At 42.2% G+C, this 23,646-nt stretch overlaps 1 protein-coding gene across 1 annotated transcript in view; it reads right to left on the reverse strand.

Annotated features, from left to right (window-relative positions):
* vwde (von Willebrand factor D and EGF domains) overlaps positions 1 to 23,646 on the reverse strand; it is an 86,857-nt gene that overhangs the window by 38,210 nt on the left and 25,001 nt on the right. The window contains exons 3-6 of the mRNA XM_058647464.1: positions 13,851 to 13,949; positions 11,747 to 11,910; positions 11,428 to 11,594; positions 10,165 to 10,391 (exon numbers count right to left, since the gene is read on the reverse strand). The gene's annotated coding sequence lies outside the window, so the exon portion shown is untranslated. The remainder of the gene's footprint in view (positions 1 to 10,164; positions 10,392 to 11,427; positions 11,595 to 11,746; positions 11,911 to 13,850; positions 13,950 to 23,646) is intronic.

Here is a 23,646-nt window from a genome sequence, read left to right on the forward strand (position 1 = left end):
TGCTCTACTGCATAAACCAGGGTATGTGATCGGAGTGGAGCGGAGGAATTTTGAACAGAGTGCAAAGAAAAAGAATAATAATAATTATCTATTTACATTTTAACATTGGCGATAAAGATGTCACTGAAAGACGTCAATATTTTCTCAGCTGGTTCTTTAGTGGCATCACCCTGGCCTTTTGCTTTGGTCTGATGACTGAACTTCCGTGTTGTTTGACTAGAACATGCGTAACGTCGTTAAAAAGGTTTACGTTAAATCCTGCTACATGGGACAATGGTGTCATTGATTAGTAATAGTAATAGCAAAGGATTGTGGGTAATCCTTAAGGCTATGGAGGATTTGTCTTGAGAAAGACAAATAGTCAAATCTACTATTGTCATTACTACTTTTGTTAAAAAATGCAGATTTTAAGCTGCTGTTACAACAACCTGAGCGACTCCAGGCGTTGAATTAGGTAGCACATAAGCCCCGCCTCCATACTAGAGGATAATGGGCCAGATTTTGGTCCCGATCTTTGTATCTCTTCTGACAATCCTGGGTGCCTTTCTTCCGATTTTAGGCTGATTTGAACAGATTATCCTGTAGTTTGAGGGATTACCAGACAAACACGTTTGATATTTACGACTGAACAGTGTTTACGTACTTTTGTTCAGAACCGTATCTTGTACGAGACGAGTTGATTCCGTCTTCTCAGCTGTGACTTCATTCATCCACAGTTTTCTTTGTGTTTCTCGGGCACAAAACATCACAAACACAACAACATCTTCTAAAGTCGCTAAATCATGAAAGTTTCCGTGAGACCAAAATCCCTGGAATCTCCTGCCTTGACTGGATCGTCCAGACTGAGCTTTCTCAGGATTTAAACATTGAAAATCACTTTTGTTGTGTCAAGTTGTGTCTGTGCTCGTTTTGAATGTTTTTAAAATCCTCTGGTGTGGAGCAGACACACACACAAACACACACACACACATCAAACCACTGTGTTCTGTTATGACGTGGAGGGTGAACAACATTCCTTGGCTCATTGTTAAGGAGAGGATTTCTCTCTCACCTCAGATTCACTTGACCGTCAGCATCTGGACGAGGAAGAACAGCAGCGAAGAGGAGGAGATGAAAAAGCAAATGACTTTTTCATTCTCTCTTCCATTTTGACCTTGAACCCCGGGCTCCACAGCTCCGCCCACAGCCCTGCCCACTCATCCAGGCACAATGAAACCAGGTCCAGACACAGATTGTGTCCACTGGGATCCGTGTCGCTCCGTGTGCTCATTGTGAGGCTCAGGCCTGTGAAATGTGTCTGTGGTCTTGTTTGGGCATGAGGGATTATGTTGGGATTATGTTGGGCTTTAAAGAGCCGTGGACTCCAAAGCTTCTGATGTGATGTGGAAAGTCACGGCGAGCCGTGGATTCACAGCTGTCAGCTCGTATTTCATCATTTCCACAGACGAGAGTTTGAAAGAGTTAATGCTCGAGATGATCAAAGGGAAAATAAATATTTCTGGAACTTCCTTCATTAGTTTTCACTTAAACAGAAAAATAATATTGTTTTGAACAAAGTTTGTGTCACTTTGTGAAATCTCTCCCAAACTCACACACACACTCACTCACTCACTCTCACACACTCACTCACTCTCCCACACCAAAGTCCAGAGAGAAAATTAGTGATTTTCAGGAGTTGTTGATCCACTGCTGCCTCCATCACTCCAAAACTCCTCAAGTCTGATAAAGTTTCACGTTTCAACAAAAACTCAGTCTGGAACCTCATCAGCATCAGGACTCACAGAGAGTCTTTGTCTTCATGCTGAGTCTCACACAGACCATGTTTCACCTGAGTCTGAAACCAGAGGACAGTGAACAGAGGACAGAGGACAGACAACAGACGACAAAGGACAGAGGACAGACAACAGACGACAGTACAGACGACAGAGAACAGACAACAGAGGACAAACAACAGAGGACAGTCGACAGAGGACAAACAACAGAGGAGAGAGGACAGAGCTGTGACTGTATCTAACACTCAGGTGACGATCTTTTCCTCTTCAGTCAAACTGAGTCACTGCAGGAAGTAAAAAGAGAAAAAGAAAGAAAAGAAAAACATGAATGGAAGGAAAAGAAAATGAAGTCAAAAGTTAAGAAAGAGGAGAAGGAATATTTATAGACTTTCACTCACACACAAGTTTGTTAGGACCAGGTTCTGGCCTCCATGAGGACTCTTTAAAGTTATATTTTGTGGTTTTTGTGTTGGGGTTCAGTCTGAACTATGTTGATGTTTGTATTTGGCGCCTCTTTAGGACCTTGTTTTCTGTCATAAACACTGACCTGGTTTAGAACCAGTAGAGTCCTCATGGAGACCAAAACCTGGTCTTAAGGTCCCTAAAGAGGTAGCAAATACAAACAACAACACAGTTACACAGAAACCACAGAAAGTCAAAAACCAGGTCTTAACCTTCAAACGTCTTTTGGTTTATATGTTTTTTTTGGTCCTCACAAAGATACACATACTAGAAACACACACACACACAGGTTTGTGCAGCTATTCTTGTCAGGACTCTGCATTAGGACAAACTTAACAAAGTGTGATCATTAACTTTAACCATAACCAGTTAAATAATAACCTTTATATATAACCTTTAATCTTAATTTACAAACACAATTCGAATCGTAGTCCTAAACTTAAACTCATCTTCTTCACAAATGAGTTTCTACTTTACACTAAAACCAGTTCTAACGTTAAAACCAGGTCTTAACACATGAACATGGTCTGTTTTTATGACTGAAGTTTGTTATACAAGTCGAACGACTTCTCTGAACAAGAGTAAAAAAAAACATGATGAAGACCTGCTCAACCAGAGCACACACACACACACACTTACAGACTTCGTACTGACCCACAGGTCACGCTTAATAACCGTTTAAGTCGACGTTGATCTTCTTTATCACCATGTAAACAAACAGCTTCTGTCTATTTGAAATGAAGTTTAAACTACAAGTGTAAAGTGTAAATATAAAATATAATAGTGTAAATCCTCAATCATCTGAGACGACATTCACTGGGAAGAAGAAGAGCGTGGAGGAGTGTGAGTGGTGCCACACGGTGTGCAGTCAGGTGGGAACTACTGTGATCTCACGGTTGTTGTTCATGAGCAGAAGACTTTTATGATGCTGAGAATCTCAGAAAGTTATTCTCATATTAATCCTTTAGTGACACAAATCACAGTGTCGTCTGCATACAGACAAATATTTTCATTAACAGAAAAATAAGCTGCAAATTCACGACGGTACATGAAAGATCTCTGGAAAGTGACGCCAATACAAACTCCACTGGTTTGTATGATAGTAAACATAATTCTGAGGAGTTCCTTGTTCCCCAAGATTATGTTGATGTTGATCAGTGTCTGTATCAGCACACTGGAACTTCATGTGTTGTATTTATCCCATTAGGGCAGCTAGTACTGTCCACTGGGAAAGCACAAAATACTAACTGTGAATCCTCAAAGTGAGGGACCCAGAGCGGATAGATGCAAATGAGACAGACCATGGCATCTTAGGACTATGTTCCCTGCTCTATCTTTCCGTTTGACAGCTTTAACTCACAGGAAACTAGAGTTTATAAACCACTCACTCTCCCACACCAAAGTCCATGGAAAAAAAACAGCAGTGGATCAACAACTCCTGTGTGCTGTGATGTTAAAATCACTGGTTTTACACAGTGGTCTAACAGCCACACATGACACTCGTGGCAGAGCTTGGCTGCGTTTATTGTCCTCTCACCACAGACATGACACGGCCGGTGCCGCCCATGTTTAAATATAAGCACAGAATGTGCTGTGGATTTGACAAAAAGAACAACAGGAGGTTTTTAAACAGCAGTTCAATCGTTCAGTTGTGATAAGAAACGAGATCACGACCCGACAGCTTTTCTCCCGCGAGCCGTTCAGAAAATGCAAACAGTGAACATGCAAAACTCTCACACTGGTTTCCTGGTAAAGAAGAAAAACTCGTCTCAGTCTTTAGGTGTTGCTTATTTTTCCACCCTGCCTGTGACAATGTGTGTGTGTGTGTGTGTGTTTGTGAGCGCGCATGCTGCATGTTAGCACAAGTTCCCAGCTCTTAAAAGCCAATTAAGATTCTGTCTGGTATTTGAGTATAATTATGGTCGCTGTCAAGCACAACATTACAGTTACAGTAGCTCGACCAGGTCTTTGAATTCTTCTACTGATTGTGTGACGTGTGTCTCCGCGACTCTAGGTGGCGATATGCCTCCTTTCACTTTACATTGCTCCAGTTTTTGTTTATAATGATGGGAATTTTGCTTGCACCGACTCTGTTTTGCGTTGCCGCTCCAAACTTGTTCTTCGTGCTCTCTGGTTTTTTTTTGTTTACGACCCTGACCATGGGCGGGGCTTAGGAAGCTGCCTGCCTGATTGGCTACTGAGTTTTGGAGTGTACATGTATACTCTTCGGTCTTAGCTCGATGAAACGTACTGATTGTATGTCAGTAATCTTACATACTACATCTTTAACTGTACATGTTTTTCAACGTTCCACAAAACCCCGACCATTACGTTCATGCATCATTTATCAGCGCGTCAAAGGGGCCCAATTATCGCGTGTGTGTGTGTGTATTTAAGAGTGTGTGGAGGCTGCAGGACTCGCACTAAATTGTGGTTTTTACACCAAAAAAAGGGCGTCTTTGAAATGAATTTGCTGGGGGATCAGGGGACGTCCACGGTGCCACAGCACAGCAGTGTGTAGGAATTTATAATCCAGGCCAATTACAGCACATGCATACATTCAAAACATTCAAATCCCCTGGTTGTTGCAGAGTCTGGAGGGAATTCTTACATTAAGTAAAAACACACACACACACACACACACAAAGATCCACAGGGGGTTAACAGTGTTACACTGTGGTATGGGGGGGGGGCAGTTGTTGAAGGGAAGCGTCACTATGAAGACTATGAAGACGCCAACGCCTTCATTCATGCAGAATCAGCCCATGAGACTGTAAACACTCAACCTTTGTACGACTGCCTCACACATACACTACGTTAAAGGGACATTTCAGCCTTTCTGGGAGTGTGTGTGTGTGGTTATACGACGAGCAGACGCATAAACTATGTTGACGTTGTCGTGCAGTCACTGCATGGTTCACTGCATGGTTCCCTGCATGGTTCACTGCATGGTTCCCTGCAAGCTCACTGCATGGTTCACTGCATGGTTTCCTGCATGCTCACTGCATGGTTCCCTGCATGGTTTCCTGCATGGTTTCCTGCATGCTCACTGCATGGTTCCATGCACGGTTCACTGCATGGTTTCCTGCATGCTCACTGCATGGTTCCATGCACGGTTCACTGCATGGTTTCCTGCATGCTCACTGCATGGTTCCCTGCATGTTCCCTGCATGGATCACTGCATGGTTCCATGCATGGTTCCCTGCATGGTTCCCTGCATGGTTTCCTGCATGCTCACTGCATGGTTCCCTGCATGGTTTCCTGCATGCTCACTGCATGGATCCCTGCATGGTTTCCTGCATGCTCACTGCATGGTTCCCTGCATGGTTTCCTGCATGCTCACTGCATGGTTTCCTGCATGTTCCCTGCATGGGTCACTGCATGGTTCACTGCATGGTTCAAACCAGTGATTTTACACACAGCAGGTGTTGATCCACCGCTGAGTTGAAATGTGTTATTTTACGACTTCTGTGTTTGAAACTCTTTGTTCAGATTGACCTCAGTGACACAAAGTGACCACACGAGGCAGCAAAGGACCAGCAGCTCCTGTGTCCCCGTCAGCTAAACTCACTGATTTTCTCCATTGGGCTTGGTGCGGGAGAGTGAGTGGTTTCCTGTTGGCAAAGCCTGTCTCTGTATGGTACAATATTTCTTCATGAACTGCTATGAACTAAAAAATGAAAAATGAAAAATCAGCACAATACGCTGTTGCCCTCTTTTTGATGGAAAATTTCTCTTATTATCACTGGCTATTTTCGATCAATCAATATTAGAATAAACTCACACACTGACTTAAGCCATATATATGTATCTATCCATATATTTATACATATATATACATAATAGAATTAGAGTGGAGGCTGTAAATGAAGCAGTTAAATAAAAACATTAATGTTGATATGAGACTGTGTTTTTGTGTGTTTATATTTTAGAGAGGATTGACTGACAGTGACATGTTGTTATTTGCTGCCCTCTGGTGGACAACAGTGAAGTCGCCTCTTCCTCCTCAAAAGCAGCAGATGAATATTTTAAAGGCGTTTATTTCAATGATTATTCCAAATATTATCAGCAATATTTACTTATTGACACATCAGTGTTTGTGTTTTTCACATCAACACTGTTTTATCTTCTACATTAACATATATGAGAAAAATATATGAGTTTAAACTTTGAAAAGCTGCACAGACAATAAACTGAATCTAAATTAATTAATGTAGTTTTTCCTATTATTTAATATTCAATGTTTTGATTTTATTTATGTGGACATTAAATGATCCATGTAATTATTATTATTATTATTTTGTATAAAGGATCTAAATTTTAGAAAGTCTTTGCTGTAGTGATTGTGAGATCTCTTTCCTCCTCATGTTTCTTCACAACCAACCCTCAAGAGGGCACCATTGTAGCTCTCATGAACACACACACACACACACACACACACACACACAATAAGCTAATCAAGTTTAAGGAATTTATAATTCTGGGATGTTCTTGCTGTAAATGCTCAGGCGTAGACGATACCAACATATAAAGTAAGTTTATTTTTGAAAGGGTCACTAACAGGTCATGCTGAACGGCTATGTTTTATTGTGAAAAGCCATCTTGTTTCTGTACTTCCTTCTAGCACTTTGTGTCTTTTTTTTAATCTAATCTGTTTTTAAAGCTTCACATGTCAAACGTTTTATCATCAAAAGTAGTAATGCTGTGACGCAGGACCTCTCTGTCCTCGGTGGTGAGCTGAGGAAGTCCCTGCAGTAGCTCATCCACACCATCTCTGCAACAGGTCTCCGAATGAAAAAGCTTGCTGTAATAGTCCACAGCATGGCGCTTCATTTCCATAGGGTTTGTGGTAATTCTGCCACCAGGAAGCTGCAGACAAGCCATCTATTTGGATCCTGATGCTGACTTCTCTAATCCAAAGAAAAAGGATGTAGGAGCATCCATGTCCCTGATGGTGGTAAACCTGGACCTTAATAACGCTCCTTTGGCCCGTTCATTGAGAAAGTTGCAGAGTTCCTGTTCTTTGTGTTGAAGTCTGTCCCTGTCTGTGCTATTGCTGTCTGTAATATTGCTTTCTAGGTCTCTGATTTCTTCCTCCAGTCTCTGAATTACAGATTTGACATTAGCTGAGGAATGACTGCAATACTGTTGGCAGAAAACTCCCACCATTGGGAAAGGGACTGGAACTCACCCTTTCTCTGCCTCCAGATTTCCCAAAATACTTTTTTGACAGATCTTGTAATAGTTTGGTGTTGAAATGCCAATATGAACTGCATCTTTTTGTAGGTGACATGGAGAGTTCAAGGGTGATTAGATGGTGATCACTAAAACCAACAGGAAGGATGTTTGCTTTGGATAATGTGTTGATGTAAGATTTAGAGAAATAGAAACGGTCCAGCCTGGCTGCACTCACATTGCCGTCCGCCACCCTGAGCCAGGTGTACTGCCTGTCCAGAGGGTGTCTAACCCTCCAGTATCCACCACGCCTGGCTCACACACTAACTGGGACAGAGCAGAAGCAGACGGAAGGTAAGATTCACCACCTGTCTGATCCATGGAGGCATTTATTTGTTTTCTGACTGTTGTCAGATGTTTTATAAATCTCAAACGTTTCTTTTCATCTAGAATATAATTTTTTTGAAGTCTTTAAACTTTTTACAAATCTTTCCAAATCTGTAAAGTTGTCGGGCACTTTTATGGCTTTTCTGAATGTATGATCCAGGGTCCAGTTCTTGCAATGTGTACAGGTCTGACTGAGACACAGTCAGTGTCATAGTCTATATCATCATATGCTTCACTGTCACCAGTATTACCCATCTGACTGTCGTTGTTGTCAGGCACAGAAAAAACTTCCTCAGTCTGTTCAATATTTTTTACAATGGTGGGGTCTGATAGCTGCTTGCTGACGTCACTCACAGCTGTGTGTGTGTCACTGTCAGTCTGGCTCATCGATCGCTTCAACTCAGGAGACTCGGAGTTAACAGTTGGATCATTCCTGTTTTTCTCCCTGGGTTTTCTGTTCTGTCCCTCTGTTAGACCGTCGACCCTGTCCACAGGCCCACAGCGGGCCTAAGCGAGACCCCCCACCTCCGGAGTGGCCCATGCAGCCGGAGAAGAAGCCCCGCAGTCGGTGCGGGACCCGCCGAGGCAGCCCCAGCCACAGCGGGCCCAGTCGTCGGATCAGACCCCTCCCCGGTCAGTTTGTGTGGACAAGCGCTCGGCTTATGACCCTGGTTGCCACACTCAAAACATCTCATCCTCCCCCGTGCTGGCATAAACCATGTCACTGAAGGACGCCTCCAGAGTTTGTGTGGGACAGGTGAGGAACATGAAAACTTGTCTCCTGAAAGACTGGACGTGATTTAATCTTTCGTCTCTACAGCCCAGATTTATCATTTTAAACCCACTCGCTAGCTTCCCGAAACACTGCAGTTCTCTGGGGGCGGCACCCCAGAGATGGTGACCCTGGTGGAGGGCACTGCGAGGGGGGAGACTTGGAGATACGAGCCGTGGACAGTGACACCACTTTTGATTAGCCACGCTACAAACTTTTCCACCTTAAGGAAGACAATTACACCATGGTTCATCCTGGAGACATGGGACAGACAGGAGTGACCAACTGCGTCCCCCAGCGTCAGGAGAACCTGCTCTACCGGCTGCAGAGACACGCGGGGTCCGAGCCGTCAGAGGAACTGTCAGTAAAGGTTTATAACAGCGTTCACTAAATATGAATTCATGTGTTACCTTGTATTTATATTTACTACATTTACTACTATGTTACTTTGTTTAGGGGAAACTTGTGACTTCATGTTTATCAGTGAAACGTAAGTCATGTTAAATAATGCACCTGTATTTATATTTACTGTAAATCTGCTCTTCTTGTTTTTCTTAAACAGATAAACAACTTTCAAAATAAAGGTTTGAAATAATAATACAGAGGAGCTGCCTCACATGTGACTTCATGTTTACCAGTGAATCTATTTCCAAAAACTTTGCTTTCACATCCAGACCAATTAAAATGTTTCGATCACACTCTTTTCCACTCGCTCGTCTATCAGCTCCCTGTGATCACACACTCGCTTCACTGTCGTCACACACGCGCACACACACACACACACAGTTTTAGTGTAGCTCGTACAGCAGAGCAGCGCTCGCCGCTGCTTTGTCTACAGTTACATGCCAGGTCGTCTCTGTCTGTGATTAATTAGCATCCAGCTCGTAGCCTCCCTGAATTAGCAGCAGCAGCAGCAGCAGCAGCAGCAGCAGCAGCAGCAGCACTCGGGCTAATGAGCCGACTGTGAACCTGGAGGTCACAGTAACTGATGCTGCTCGTCCAGGCCTCGGATCAGCTGGACGGTAAACGTCCACACACACACACACACACACACAAGAAAGAGAAGTTTGTTCACGCCCACCAAACCCCACAGAGAAAACCAGTGATTCAACATCACAGCACACAGGAGTTGTTGATCCACAGCTGCCTCCATCAGTAAAGTTAAAATGTGTTGTTGTGATTTTCATATTAAAAAATCAATCTTATTTAATTTACATTAAGTGTTTAATTATAAGTGACACAAAGTGACCACATGAGGCAACAGTTGAGCAGCAGCTCCTGTGTAGCTTTGAGCTAAATCCGCTGATTTTCTCTATGGGATTTGGTGTCAGGGTGAGTCCAAAAATAATCTTGTGTTCACAGTTTAAACTGTGTTGAACCTCATGTTACCTCATATAAGTGTTTGTGTTTAAATTATGATATTATTAGACGAGTGTAGTTATGTCACTTTTATTTGTATTTATTAAGGTTATTGAATTACGGCATTATTATTATTATTATTGTTAATGTATTATCATCATTATAATTATTAACATAACTATTATTATTATTATTATTATTGTTATTATTAATAAATGTTTCCTAACAAAAACAAACCTGGCTCGTGCGTCAGTGTGACCCACTTGGACCGTGCGCTGAAACGTGGTCCGGTGCAGAGACGGCGGCAGCTGCTGCTGCAGCAGGTGACGATGAAGATGTTGGCACGGGCGTCGACTCAGGTGTCGTCTCCGAGGGAACCGGCGGGGGGGCGGTTACAATCTGATCATCTCTGTGGCGACTGAAACCTGACTCCACCCCCAACCTGGAGCGGCTAACGGCGTCAGCTGTTCGTTGACAGACAGAGGACAAAAATGATGAATAATCAATATTTAAAGGCATACACTCACCTGTGATCACATGACTGCATTTAGACAACAGGAGTTAGACATATCTCTTGAGATTAGATTAGACCAGACTGGATTAAACTAAACTACATTAGATTTGACAAGACTAGATTAGATTAGATTGGACTAGATTAGATAAAATGAGTGTAGACTATTTTAGATTAGATTAGATTAGATTAGACTTTATTGATCACAAGGTATGAATAAATGTGAATAAACATTAAAAAACTCAAATAAGATTAAAATAAAGAATATAAGAGAAGAGAACAGAGTATGGAAAGAAGCATGAGAAGTTCAGGAGTTCTGAGGTGAGGTCAGGGGTCAAAGGTGAATGACTGGAGCAGTTCAACAGAAACTCAGATTAAACACAAAATATGAAGACGATAATCCCTGAGCAGATTGAGCTTCACTGTGTTCAATGAGAGGAAGAAGTTTATCCAGGCCACTGCAGATAAATATATAAATATAAATATCTACATAAGCTCTGGGCTAAGTTCAATCAAGCTAATGAGACTGTAATCAAGGCTTTATCATTATTTAACATTTTACCTCTTTGATCTTCATAGCTCTGAGCTCGACACACACACACACACACACGCACGCACGCACGCACGCACGCACACAGGCTAGGGCTGTAAAGTCCCGGTCGACTGGTCCATTTATGAGTCGATAAATTCTGGTTCGACTCAAATTCTGATTGGATTGGACTAGATTAGATTGATTAGATTTGACTAGATTAGAAGAGTGTAGACTGGATTAGATCGGACTTGATTAGACGAGTGTAGACTGGATTAGATTGGACTAGATTAGACTAGTGTAGACTGGATTAGATCGGACTTGATTAGACGAGTGTAGACTGGATTAGATTTGACTAGATGAGAAGAGTGTAGACTGGATTAGATCGGACTAGATTTACAGGTGTAAACAGTAAACAGGCTGGAGTAAACAGTAAAATTGAAAAAAGAATCCTGCTCACTGATAAACGAGTCTCCTTTGGTTCATCATTGGCTCATTGATAAGTGGCCTCACTCTAATTGGACGAGGCGTCCATGTGGGGGCGCTCTCATTGGTTGGCAGTGCAGTCAGCTGTCCCCTCCCCTCCAGGCGTGGCAGGGTCCGAGCAGAGGATTCAAAGCTCCCTCCCTTTAGAAAGTGTAATGCTATATTTATAAGGCAGTATTTATAAACACATTTGCATATATCAAGATGAAAAACTTGTTTGAATTGGGGGGGCAATTTGCATTTGCTGAAACATATGGTGGAGCCGTGGACGCCATGGGCCATGCCTTCATTACCCGATCCTCGTTTCATCAGCTCGTTGCTCCCCCGCCGCGCCTCCCTGTGGCGGAGCCTTCTGTCCCCGAGGTTTCACTGACGGGGGACAATATGTCCCCAAGGTGACGAGCAGGGGGAGGAAACCACACGCAATGATTATTTAATCAGACTCTTCACTCTCCATCTGAAAGACACGAGAGAGAGAGAGAGGGAGAGACAAAGTGGTGCTTATTACACATTTGTTCAGAGAGAGAGAGAGAGAGAGGGAGAGAGAGAGAGGGAGAGAGAGACTGAGAGAGACTGAGAGAGAGAGGGAGAGGAAGAGAGAGGAAGGGAGGGAGAGACAAAGTGGTGCTTATTACACATTGTTCAGAGAGAGAGGGAGAGAGGGAGGGAGAGAGAGACTGAGAGAGAGAGAGAGAGAGAGAGAGGCAGGGAGGGAGAGAGAGGGAGAGACTGAGAGAGAGAGGGAGGGAGAGACAAAGTGGTGCTTATTACACATTTGTTCAGAGAGAGGGAGAGGGAGAGAGGGAGGGAGAGAGAGACTGAGAGAGAGAGGAAGAGAGGGAGGGAGAGAGACTGAGAGAGAGAGAGAGAGACAAAGTGGTGCTTATTACACATTTGTTCAGAGAGAGAGAGAGGGAGGGGGAGGGAGAGACTGGGAGAGAAAGAGAGAGGAAGAGAGGGAGAGAGAGAGGGAGAGAGAGAGAGAAAGGGAGAGGAAGAGAGAGACGGAGAGGGAGGGAGAGACTGAGTGAGATAGAGAGGGAGAGACTGAGAGAGGGAGGGAGATGAGTTCACTCACAGCTGATGAGTGGGAAGAGAAGAAGAAACAAGAGGAACAGAAAAAGTGAAAGAGGACGAGACACGATGACTGAACAAATTAAAAAAGTAAACAAGTACCAAAGTGAAGTCGTGTTGTTGTCGGCAGATTTATTTCATGTCGTGCTGGAGACTGAAGTTTGTAAACCACTCACTCTCCCACACCAAAGTTAAATCACTGTTTTTCTCTATGAGGTTTGGTGAGGGAGATAAAATGATGGTTTCAGGGGTTTGAACATGGCTTAAAATGAAGAGAAAGAGTTTAAATTCAAGCATCCTTGACAACTTGTCTCTAATGACTATCAGGAGCGTATTACAAACTGTTCAAAGATATCATGAATTAAACTAACATCTGAAACTATTGTATAGTTTATAATATTTACTCCATAATTAACACGACAAATGATTCAAACTAACATCAGAGCAGAAGAAAAGGTGAACACAGTGGATGTTAGGCTGAGGTGTGTGTGTGTGTGTGTGTCAAATGTGCTTGTACAATAAAGCCTTGTGTTGAAGTGCTGCAGCGCCCCCTAGCCTCAGCACATGTGGTCGACGTGTTTACAGTTTTGTTGAAAGACTCTGGTTTCTCTGGGTTTTTTCTGCCCTCAGCTGTTTGTCTTTCTATTTCCAAAGTTCCACAGAGCTGGATTTAGAGCCGTGTGGTTGATTCTGACTTTATTTCTGTCCACTGTGTGTCCACACACTCACCTGAGAGACACACAAGTCTGTTTTTATCCAGTGTTTTTAAGACGTGACTCAGTGAGCGACGGCGAGGGTGTTTGTGGGTAATTCTACACAGAATAAAGTATTTATAAAGAAAAGCAACTTTGTATAAATGTGTTTACAACACTTGTGGTGAAATGTGGACAAAATAAGGGCAGAGGGAAGGTTTGTGGTATCTTACTTATAGATAACCGCGATAGACATTACATTGTACTGTATATTATAGAATTTATATTTTTATAATCAGATTTATTTCAGTCTACATTCATGCTATTTTCTTAACTTTAACCTCTTAAAACCCAAGTCCCAGAAAACATAGCGAATATCTATAGGTTTAAATCCTGGTAACTATACAAATGTTAAATGTTACAAACGTCAGATAAAGTAGATTTGGTCTTTTTATTCTGTTTATTTCTTGTTTCCTCACTGGTTTTTACAACATTTACAACTTCATTCAACAACAAAAACAGCTACTGTAAATAAAATAATAATAAAATCTAAAACACTTTGATGTTTGTCACGAATAGAGTTCACTATTTACTGCGTTTATTTGTCTTTAGTTCTGGAAAATATTGGTACCTTGCTCAGGGGTACCCCAGCCCTTTCAACCTGGTGGGGACTTGAACCGGCAACCTTCCGATTACAAGCCAAGTTCCCTTTCCACTTGTCCACGGGCTGCTGTGAAAGCGTCAAAGTAAGAAATATTAAAAACAGTGTGTGTGTAAAAAAGCTTCTGTTAATTTTTTTCTTATTTTTACAACTTTATTCAACAAAAAAAGGCTACACTAAATAAAATAAAGCCAAATCTGTCCCAGCTCATGCCACAAACCTTGCACAACATGTTCCCTTCCCTGTGTCTGTGTGTGTGTGTGTGTGTGCGTGTGTGGTGTGCTGAAGGACACTAAAAAAAGGTGCTTTAGTTTGTCTGTTGTGGGCTACTGTACAAACATGGCCGCCTCTACTCCTGATATAAAAATAAAAGGATCATTCTGAGTTGATAAAAAACAATTCATACAATTATGTGAATTAACACTTTAATAGTATTATTTGATCATACATTTCTGACCTATTACAAAATAATTTCACCCAAATTTGACACAACTAACTAAATAATTCTACTCCACATAGATTAAAGCGAGCTACTGTATTACACGGTTACACCAAAGTTTCTCCACTAAACTTCAATAAAATTCAGGTTAAAGCACAGTTTTTTTTTCTCAAATTATAATCTGGTTTCTCCCTGAAGAAACTGCATCATTTAATCTCATGTGAGATTAATCCCTGCTCGGCTGTCTGTGTAAACAGACCATTTTAAAATACTAGTTTAATTAATTTCTCCTTTTATGATAATGATTTCATCTAGGCCAATAACTTGTAATCTTTGCTGTGGGTTTGTTTTTTTTTTTAACCCCAATATTATTTCTGCCGTGAAGTTGGGAGATAAAAACGGGGGCAAACAGGATGAGAGCGTCGTTAACGTCGCCTGATGCAGCGACAGGGGAGGAGAAAAACATCCAGTCATTTAATAAGTAATGACTGCCCGAGATCACAGGAACCTGACACCACAACAAAACAAGTGAAGCATGCGCTTTGATAACAACTCTTAATAATTCAATATGTGTAATTATTGCTTTACAGGAAAGGCACAATGGTGCTGCCGCCGCCGTAGCAATTAAAGGGGAGAAAGGTCGGGGTCAGGGGTCGAGGCGGAGGCGATGGACGCCGACCTTACAGGTGTCTGTACGAGAGAACGGAGAAAAATAAAAGGTTTACTTTTCACTTTCTCCCTTTTTTAATGAACAATTCAAACATTTATGAGATTAAATAAACGTCATGAATATACTGTACAACACAACTTTAGACCTTGGAGAGTGAGTGTGTGGGCTACAGTCTGATACAGGGACAATAGATCTACCAGTGAATAACACAAATCCATATGATTTTAATTTTAAGACAAATGAATCATCTCAGAACTACCAAGCTTTTATTGTGCTGACGTTTTTGTTTTATTTATTTTTTTTGATCAGTTTTTTTTTGTGGTTTTTATCCACACTTTTTTGTCTTTTCGTTTCTTTTAGTTGTTTTAGATGCATCTTATTGCCTCTTGAGCTTATTGTGTCTTTTATGTATTCTTCTGTACAGCACTCTGCTTATTTTCCTTTATTTAACCAGGTAAAAAATTCATTGAGATTTGTGTGTGTGTGGATCGTCCTCAGGTCCGTGTGTGGATCGTCCTCAGGTCCGTGTGTGTGGATCGTCCTCAGGTCCGTGTGTGTGGGTCGTCCTCAGGTCCGTGTGTGTGGATCGTCCTCAGGTCCGTGTGTGGATCGTCCTCAGGTCCGTGTGTGTGGATCGTCCTCAGGTCCGTGTGTGTGGATCGTCCTCAGGTCCGTGTGTGGATCGTCCTCAGGTCCGTGTGTGTGGATCGTCCTCAGGTCCGTGTGTGTGGATCGTCCTCAGGTCCGTGTGTGGATCGTCCTCAGGTCCGTGTGTGTGGATCGTCCTCAGGTCCGTGTGTGTGGATCGTCCTCAGGTCCGTGTGTGGATCGTCCTCAGGTCCGTATGTGGATCGTCCTCAGGCCTGTGTGTGTGGATCGTCCTCAGGTCTGTGTGTGTGGATCGTCCTCGGGTCCGTGTGTGGATCGTCCTCGGGTCCGTGTGTGTGTATCGTCCTCAGGTCTGTGTGTGTATCGTCCTCAGGTCTGTGTGTGTATCGTCCTCAGGTCTGTGTGTGTATCGTCCTCAGGTCCGTGTGTGTGGATCGTCCTCGGGTCCGTGTGTGTGTATCGTCCTCAGGTCTGTGTGTGTATCGTCCTCAGGTCCGTGTGTGGGTCGTCCTCAGGTCCGTGTGTGTGTCGTCCTCAGGTCCATGTGTGGATCGTCCTCAGGTCCGTGTGTGTGGATCGTCCTCAGGTCCGTATGTGTGGATCGTCCTCAGGTCTGTGTGTGTGGATCGTCCTCAGGTCTGTGTGGTCTAACACCAAGTGATTCACTGATTAATTTACATTGGTGCAACTCTTTGCATGTTGATGTATATGATTCTCTTATTTTCATTGACAACTACAAGCGTATATTGAGTTATTTCATTACACCGCTACACACACACACACACACACACAAACATCAAATAAATTGCCAAAGCTTAAGAAAAGTTTAAATAGTGTGAACATTTAAGTGTTCTTTAAGTCAGAAAACTTTCTGAACTCATTTGACATTTCAGAGGAAACCCACTCTCTTTTCAATTTGTCAAAGATATCAAAAAGTCACGAGACAAGCTGGTGATTTAACATGAAAATGTGACACCATCTTGACTTATGGCTTTTTCTTTTGCAGCATCTTCTACTGCGTGCATGTGTGTGAGCGTGGCATCTGCAACACCTACTACTTCCTAACATTTGCTTCTCCATTGTCCCTGCGATTCACACGCAGCCAAATGTTGAGGTCGCACATTTGCAACTCAAAACACGAAAAATCCCCAGAATCAATTAAAGTGAAACGTAATCACTCCATTTGTCATTCGCCATATTTGAATTTCACAATGAGCGTTAGAGGGAGAGAGGGAGAGAGGGAGGGATGATCATCATATAGATAAGACGACTCTGACTTCTTTAAAATCAATGTCTTTCAACAGCCCTCAAACTCTAACTGCATGGGGAAAGGCCATTCACGTGCATTGTCGGCAGCAAAATGACTAATCATAACATCATTGAAGCGGGCGACAGGATCATTGGCAACCTTTGCTCCCATCCAGAGAGAGAAAGAGTTAATGATGCTCATGATGACACCGGGCTCTTTTCAGGCCAGCAGCAGCAGCAGCAGCAGCAGCAGCAGCAGCAGCAGCAGCAGCAGCTGGGATTAGAAGAGCGAGAGATGGCATGAATCCTCTGCACACTGAGCTGTGTGTGTGTAATGTGTGTGTGTGTGAAGTAAGAGTCGTCTCCATTCTGGGACTGAGAGGGTTTTCTGAATTGCCCTGGATTGCGATCCGTGCCTTTTCGCTCATTCCTTCATGTGCCCTCCACATCAGAGTGGCGGCACACGGGCCTCGGGCCAGAGAATGAGAGAGAGAGAGGGAGAGAGAGAGGGAGAGAGAGAGAGGGAGAGAGAGAGGGAGAGAGACTGCAACAAGAGTAAGATCACAATAGTATTTAAAGCCCAGAAAGAAGAGAGAGAGAGAGAAAGAGGGAGCCGATGAGCCCTAATTGCCAGATGGTGAATATTTTCGCTCTCTTTCAACAGCGCATTAATTGCAGGGCTGCCCGGGGGTTGAGACGTACTGATCAGTGTGGCAGAGGATCCTGACCCTGATTATCCCCCTCAGACTCCCCTCACTGGAGCGACAGAGAGCAAAGGAGGAGGAGGTGAAGAGGGTCTGAGAAGAGAGAGGGAGAGAGAGGAGAAGGGGTTGTTGCAACAGTTACTCACCCAATCATTTGCCCATCAAGCCACCTGGGCCTCGACACTTTTGGGGTTTCAAGTTGTAGAGGAGGTGATGGTGTCAGGGAGGGAAGGAGGGAGGGAGGGAAAGCAAGGGTGTGATGAGGACGGTGGGGGGGGGGGGGGGTTACACTGGGGCACAACGACACTATTCATGGAAGATACTCGAGCCATTTCAGATTAGAATAAACCATAAAACCTTCATGCAGCCAGAACTCATTGACATTAAGTTTTGGTGTTTAAAATAAAATATGGTTGTACTGACACAGGTTGTTTTCATATGAAGGAGTATTAGGGCCAGCCAAAAAAAAATAAAAATTATTATTTTTTTTGGCTGTTTTTTTTTTTTGGGCTGGCCCTATAGCTCCTTCGTATTTTCACGCCTAAAAGTCCTCCACTAGACTCGTTAACATTCAGCCAGTCTGAGTTTGCCTTTGAGGAACGTATTTACCCTCCTCGCCTGAAGCGGCGCTGCATCAAACTTTTATTTATTTATTTTATTTTATATAAACATATGACTCACACATACGCTGCAACAATGGGCTCAGCACGTATGTTTTGGTTGTGTTTACCCACAATGCCCTGCTTGGTAGTCCGCTTCCTGCACTTGCAGCAAACCAAGATCTTATTTTTGTCTCCAAACATCTATCGCTGCTTAACTTCACAAGATATTTCACATAAGGCCTGAAAGCCCCGAGTGAACAGTGTTTACAGGAGCCAGATATGTGGTGACGTTTGTTTGCAGTTCACAGTTTGAACCCTGGGTGGCACTGTGACAGGAAGGGTCCTCAGGTATAAAGGTGAGCTTGTATGACAACAACACCGACACAATATCTCTTAGTGAAGTGCATCGGCTTTGTGACTCTGGGCACAAACAAAATTAGCTAGCAATAAGATAGCTCCCTCATGTTAGCCTGTTTCACACATAAGCTTAGTGCACATGTAGCCTGGCTCTGTTTCTTGTTACACTGCCGCCTACAGGTTCTGCACGGTCATGATAGCACTTGATAATGTGAACTAATATTAGTTCCTATAAAAGCCTGGCTACACGTACATGGCCTAAGGTTTACGCCATTTCCGTTGTTACAGAATGGTTTTAATGAAGCTGCTATGCTACAGCTACCTCTTTAGCTTCAACTAGCAGCTAGTTTATTAACTTCCTAGCAACTAGAAGTTACTTATTCATTTTAAGCTGCTGTTTTTAACCTTTTCTGTTTCAATTTGATGCTTTCATCTCGGAGCACTTTGAGATTTTAATCATGTGAAGTGTGTTACGTTAGTGCTTTAAAAGCAGCTAGCATCGCTGAGCTTGTTAGCGACACTTTGTGCTTGCATTGCTTGCACTCTTCATCCTACTGTCGTCTATTTTATCATCAATTAAGAGCATTTCTTTACAAGAGTTTGAAACAGTGTGACGGGGAAGTAGCGGCATGTCGAGGGCTAATAATGGTATTATAAAATTAGCTTTTATGACCTCACTTGTACACTACAGCTATGTTTCTTTTTAAGGCTTCCACAGGGTCAGAGTTCATCTCCTCCTCCTGATAAAGCCCTAATGTTTTCCTGAATACAGCAGTGACCTGAGTCTCTGTGTGTGTGTGTGTGTGTGTATGTTAATCTTTGTGTATGAGCACGTGCACCGCTGCCCTTCATAATCAGGGGTCTGACACACACTCACACACTGACACACACACTGTGAGTGAATTGCTTGCAGCTGCGGGCCCCTCGTCGCGCTGGCAGCCTCGGCCCTGTCATCGAGCGTCCGCCTATCTGACCTGCTAATTTGGAGCATATGTAAGTGCTCTTAAAGTGGCGGGCCTTTTGACGTGCCACAAACAGCAGCTGTGGCAGCTGCCCCGAAGGAAAGCTTTATTTAATTCAATTACATCTTTTGGAGATATGTAAACGAGGAGCTGAGGAGAGGAGGAGGAGGAGGGAAAGGTGGGTGACAGATAAAGAGAGGAGAACTCGTCTGTCTTCCCTTCCATCATCGTATCACTGAGGGTTCAAGAATGAACTGATACGGTTTATTAAGTCTTTATATGAATCAATTTATAACAAATTTACACCTAAATTAAGTAAGTTGTTTGGGAGTTGAACAAGGATTAAAATCTGTTTTTTTTTTGTATCTTTCTGTTATTTATTATTCTGTATTTACATTAAACCAAGTATTATTTGTAATTTTTTAACGTGCATTGAAGTCGACTATTTGAAACAGATATTTGTAAAATACTGCAAAAGCTGAAAAACTGTAGATAAATGAAAGGTTACAAATTAACATATGAACCCTCAGGCATCAGTTAAATTTACTACCCTCTTAAGTCATTAGAGGACACAAATGTCCACTTCCAAAAACATGACAGATTAATATTTCTTTTTACTTTTTCCTGCATAAATCTCTTGAACAAATTCAGCTCTGCTCAAAACTAACAAACATTCAACAATTTTGAGGATTTTAACCGTTTAAATGCCAGTTTGACTACTTTGTCACGGTTGGTATTTATTGATTGATTGATTATCCATATAACAAATGTTAGGTGGCTGGTATTTTTTTTATATCACTCTTGAATTTGTCATAGATGAGCCAAAATGATGACTTTGATGTATTCTTAGTTTTTGTGTAGCATCAGATTTAAAATATACGACCCTCTCAAACCTGAAGATTTCCACAGTTTTCTTTTGTTCATTTAGAAAAAATTAAATTTGAATTCCAACATTTGTCAAAAGAGAGACTTTCATGTAAAAACTTGAAAGTCACAAATGATGACAAAATGATGGCAGGGTGAAGACGCCCAAATGGACAAAAATGTCCATAATGATGTTCCCTGAATTTTTTGAAAGGAGAGATACAACATGTCTCAACTCTCTTCTTTGGCCAGGAAACTTCAGCCCAAGTTTCCCCTCATTCATTTGAGCAGCGCCACCGTGAGGAGACATGAAGTACTGACGCCCAGCGAGTGGAAGTGGCAGGGACTGTTTACTTTTGAGTGCCTAAAATACCTATATTTGCTCTCTTAAAACACGGGGGAGGATAACGATATATCACCAAATCGATATTTTGACCCACCTCAAAAAAACACAAAAAATAAACTTACAATAGAACAAAGCTTAAACATGGATCAGAGAAATTTCTCTAAAAACAAACTGGTGACAAAGTAGCAGCAGAAGTCAGGCATCTCTCCATATATCAACACAAGTATAAGATGCATATGTGTAAAAATATGTATTGTTTTTGTCTTTTTTCTCCTCTCGTCTCTCAAGTTTCATATTTATATACAAAAAAAACAAAAGTATGAAATGATGAACTGTTTAGAATCCATCCATCATTCATCCGTCCATCCATCCACATTAGTGTTTTCATGTGACGAGCCTCTTCCATGATGTCAACACTTTGCTTTATGTTGTTGTTGTTGTTGGTGTGTACGTGTGTGTGTACGCGTGTGTGTGTGTTCGTGTGTGTGTCAGTAACATAATCAACCGTTGTGAACAATCATCTAATGACTTGTCACTCAAGGTCTGCTGGGCAATTATGATGCATTTGCATGGCAGCCATTGCTGTTTATGACAAATAACGCGCATCCTAATTGCTTTTCTGTTTGTCTTAAGACGTCTGCTGCTGCTGCTGCTGCTGCTGGAAGATGATGGTGATTAGCCGCATCAGAGAGAAGAGTAAAGCAAAGTTGAGATGGTTTCGTACAGGTCGCGATTTAGTCAAGTCTCGGTTGCTTCTTGGTCATGTTTATCAGGGTTCCCACACCTTGGTTAACATCAAATTCAAGGACTTTCCAGGGCCAATTCCCTCAAATTGAAGGACTAGAATGTGCTGACACAGTTTAAGATGTGAGGACAACTTGTAAGAGTGTCTTTGTCTATGATGGCGTCCACTTTCATCGATTTGCAGCAAGCTCTGCATCTGGACAAGTGTCCTGCGTTGGCCTCGTCTCCGCACATCAAGCAACACAGGGCATGAAACAGTAGGTGGCGTCGTAACAAACGAGCCAAAACTTCAAGCACTTTCAATGACCTCTGTCTGTCTGTACAGCGATTTTAAAACATAAAACATTTTTCTTTCAAATTCACAAACTTTCAAGGATTTCAAGGACCTATGGGGACCCTGGTTTATATATAGTGGTGGGTTGCGTGTTTCTAATGTGTTTAAAATAACATACAGAGCACGTGTTGCAAGTAAATGTATATTTTTCTCAGCCACTGAACACCACACCATCAGGCTTTTTTCCCCCCTTGTTAACTTTCTTTCCTCTGATCTAAATGATTCAATATTTTACAAAAAATATGCTGGTTTAAAAAAGTAAAAAACTTGTTACTTGTGTCAGTTCATCTTTTATTTCAGGATAAAAGGCTCTGATTTCTGCATAAATTTGTCATTTTTTGTGAAGAAAAGCAAACTTTAAAAACTTCTTTCATCTACCGAAACCAGATATAAATGCTGAGGGGCCAGTTTTGGCCCACGGGCCACCAGTTGCTGACCATTGATATAGTGGTATTTCAGTAATTAACCTAACGTCCCGTTCAAAGTTACATTTTTAACTGTGGACATGTTGCAAAAAACTACGTAGAGTGCAGTAGTTTTCCTTATTACTATACTTTATTTATGTCATAGGTGAACTGCTGTCAAAAACATTTTTGAATAAATAAAAATAAATTGACTGAATGTTTGTAGACACCTTTACAGTCTAATTTGGATGGATGGATGGGGGGGGGGGGGGGTGTTATTGTCTGACGTTGTCCTGTGGCGGACGGAAAAGGCCGTGACTCAGCGGTTTGTGTGCGACGCAGGAGAATAATGGATGTGAAAGAAGACCAAACATGAGCTTTAAAATATGCATGAGGAGAAAAAGAAAAGCTCGCTCTTCTTCTCCGTGTGCAGAATAGAGCGATCACTGGTGCCTGTTATCTCCAGAACCCCCAGGTAGAAAATGGTAATGATAGCACTTAACATGGCTGCACATATGGAGGGGAAAAATGGAAATGCCAACAGCACCTCAACTATAAAGCAAATCAAATTGAAATATTAATCCGCTGATTAATATAACATTACGAGGGCCCATTCTCTTTGTTGTTAAACAACAAAGGCTTGCAAAATAAGCAACTGCCTAAGAGGTAAGGGCTTTAAAAAGAGTCCCACAGAGGTGCTAAAGCCCCCTTTCAAACATCATTACTCTGCATAATGTATTCCCTTCCACAGTGCTGAGATTTTGATATTGATGTTTACTCGTTTATTTTTTAATTAACGTTCCGTTGTTAATGAATTCTTTGATGAGAGGCATTTTGTAAATCATTATCCTTGGAAGAGGAAAAAAAAGAAAAAAGGAGGATGCGGCGCTCGCTCTCGCACTTTTTTTATGCTCGGAAATAAAAAAATGTGAGGTGTAAGTGGAGGGTGGGGGGTGCACATGAGACATGGGAGGTCATTGTTTAAAGTTTTTTGATGTGTTGATTCTTCGTCTTTTTACAGGGACTTTGGAGCTGCTGATAATTACATTCTGATGATGATGTTTATGTGTGTGGAGCCCGCAGTGAAACTCTGTCCTTCCCCTCTTTAATATTGATCACTGTGGATCTCGAGAAAAAAGGACACAAGGCCTCAGAGGAGAGGAAACTTTGTTAGATCCACACTTCTCGACAGCGAAGAGCTGTCACAGCGTCACCGCTTCGTCTTCTGATTTCATTTGGTAGTAACGAGTAACAAAGATAGTTAGAGGACATGTAGTGGAGTAAATAAAGAAGGAAAAGCACAGATATGTGAATGTTGATGTGAAGTACAGTGCATCCGGAAAGTATTGACACCGCTTCACTTTTTCCACATTTTGTTATGTTATAGCCTTATTCCAAAATGGATTAAATTCATTTTTTTCCTCAAGTCTTGAGCAGGATGTCACCTGGGCCTGGCTCCAGCTCTCCGTGGTCCTCATGTGGA

The sequence above is a fragment of the Solea solea genome, chromosome 13 (assembly GCF_958295425.1).
Source record: "Solea solea chromosome 13, fSolSol10.1, whole genome shotgun sequence".
Taxonomy (NCBI): domain Eukaryota; kingdom Metazoa; phylum Chordata; class Actinopteri; order Pleuronectiformes; family Soleidae; genus Solea; species Solea solea.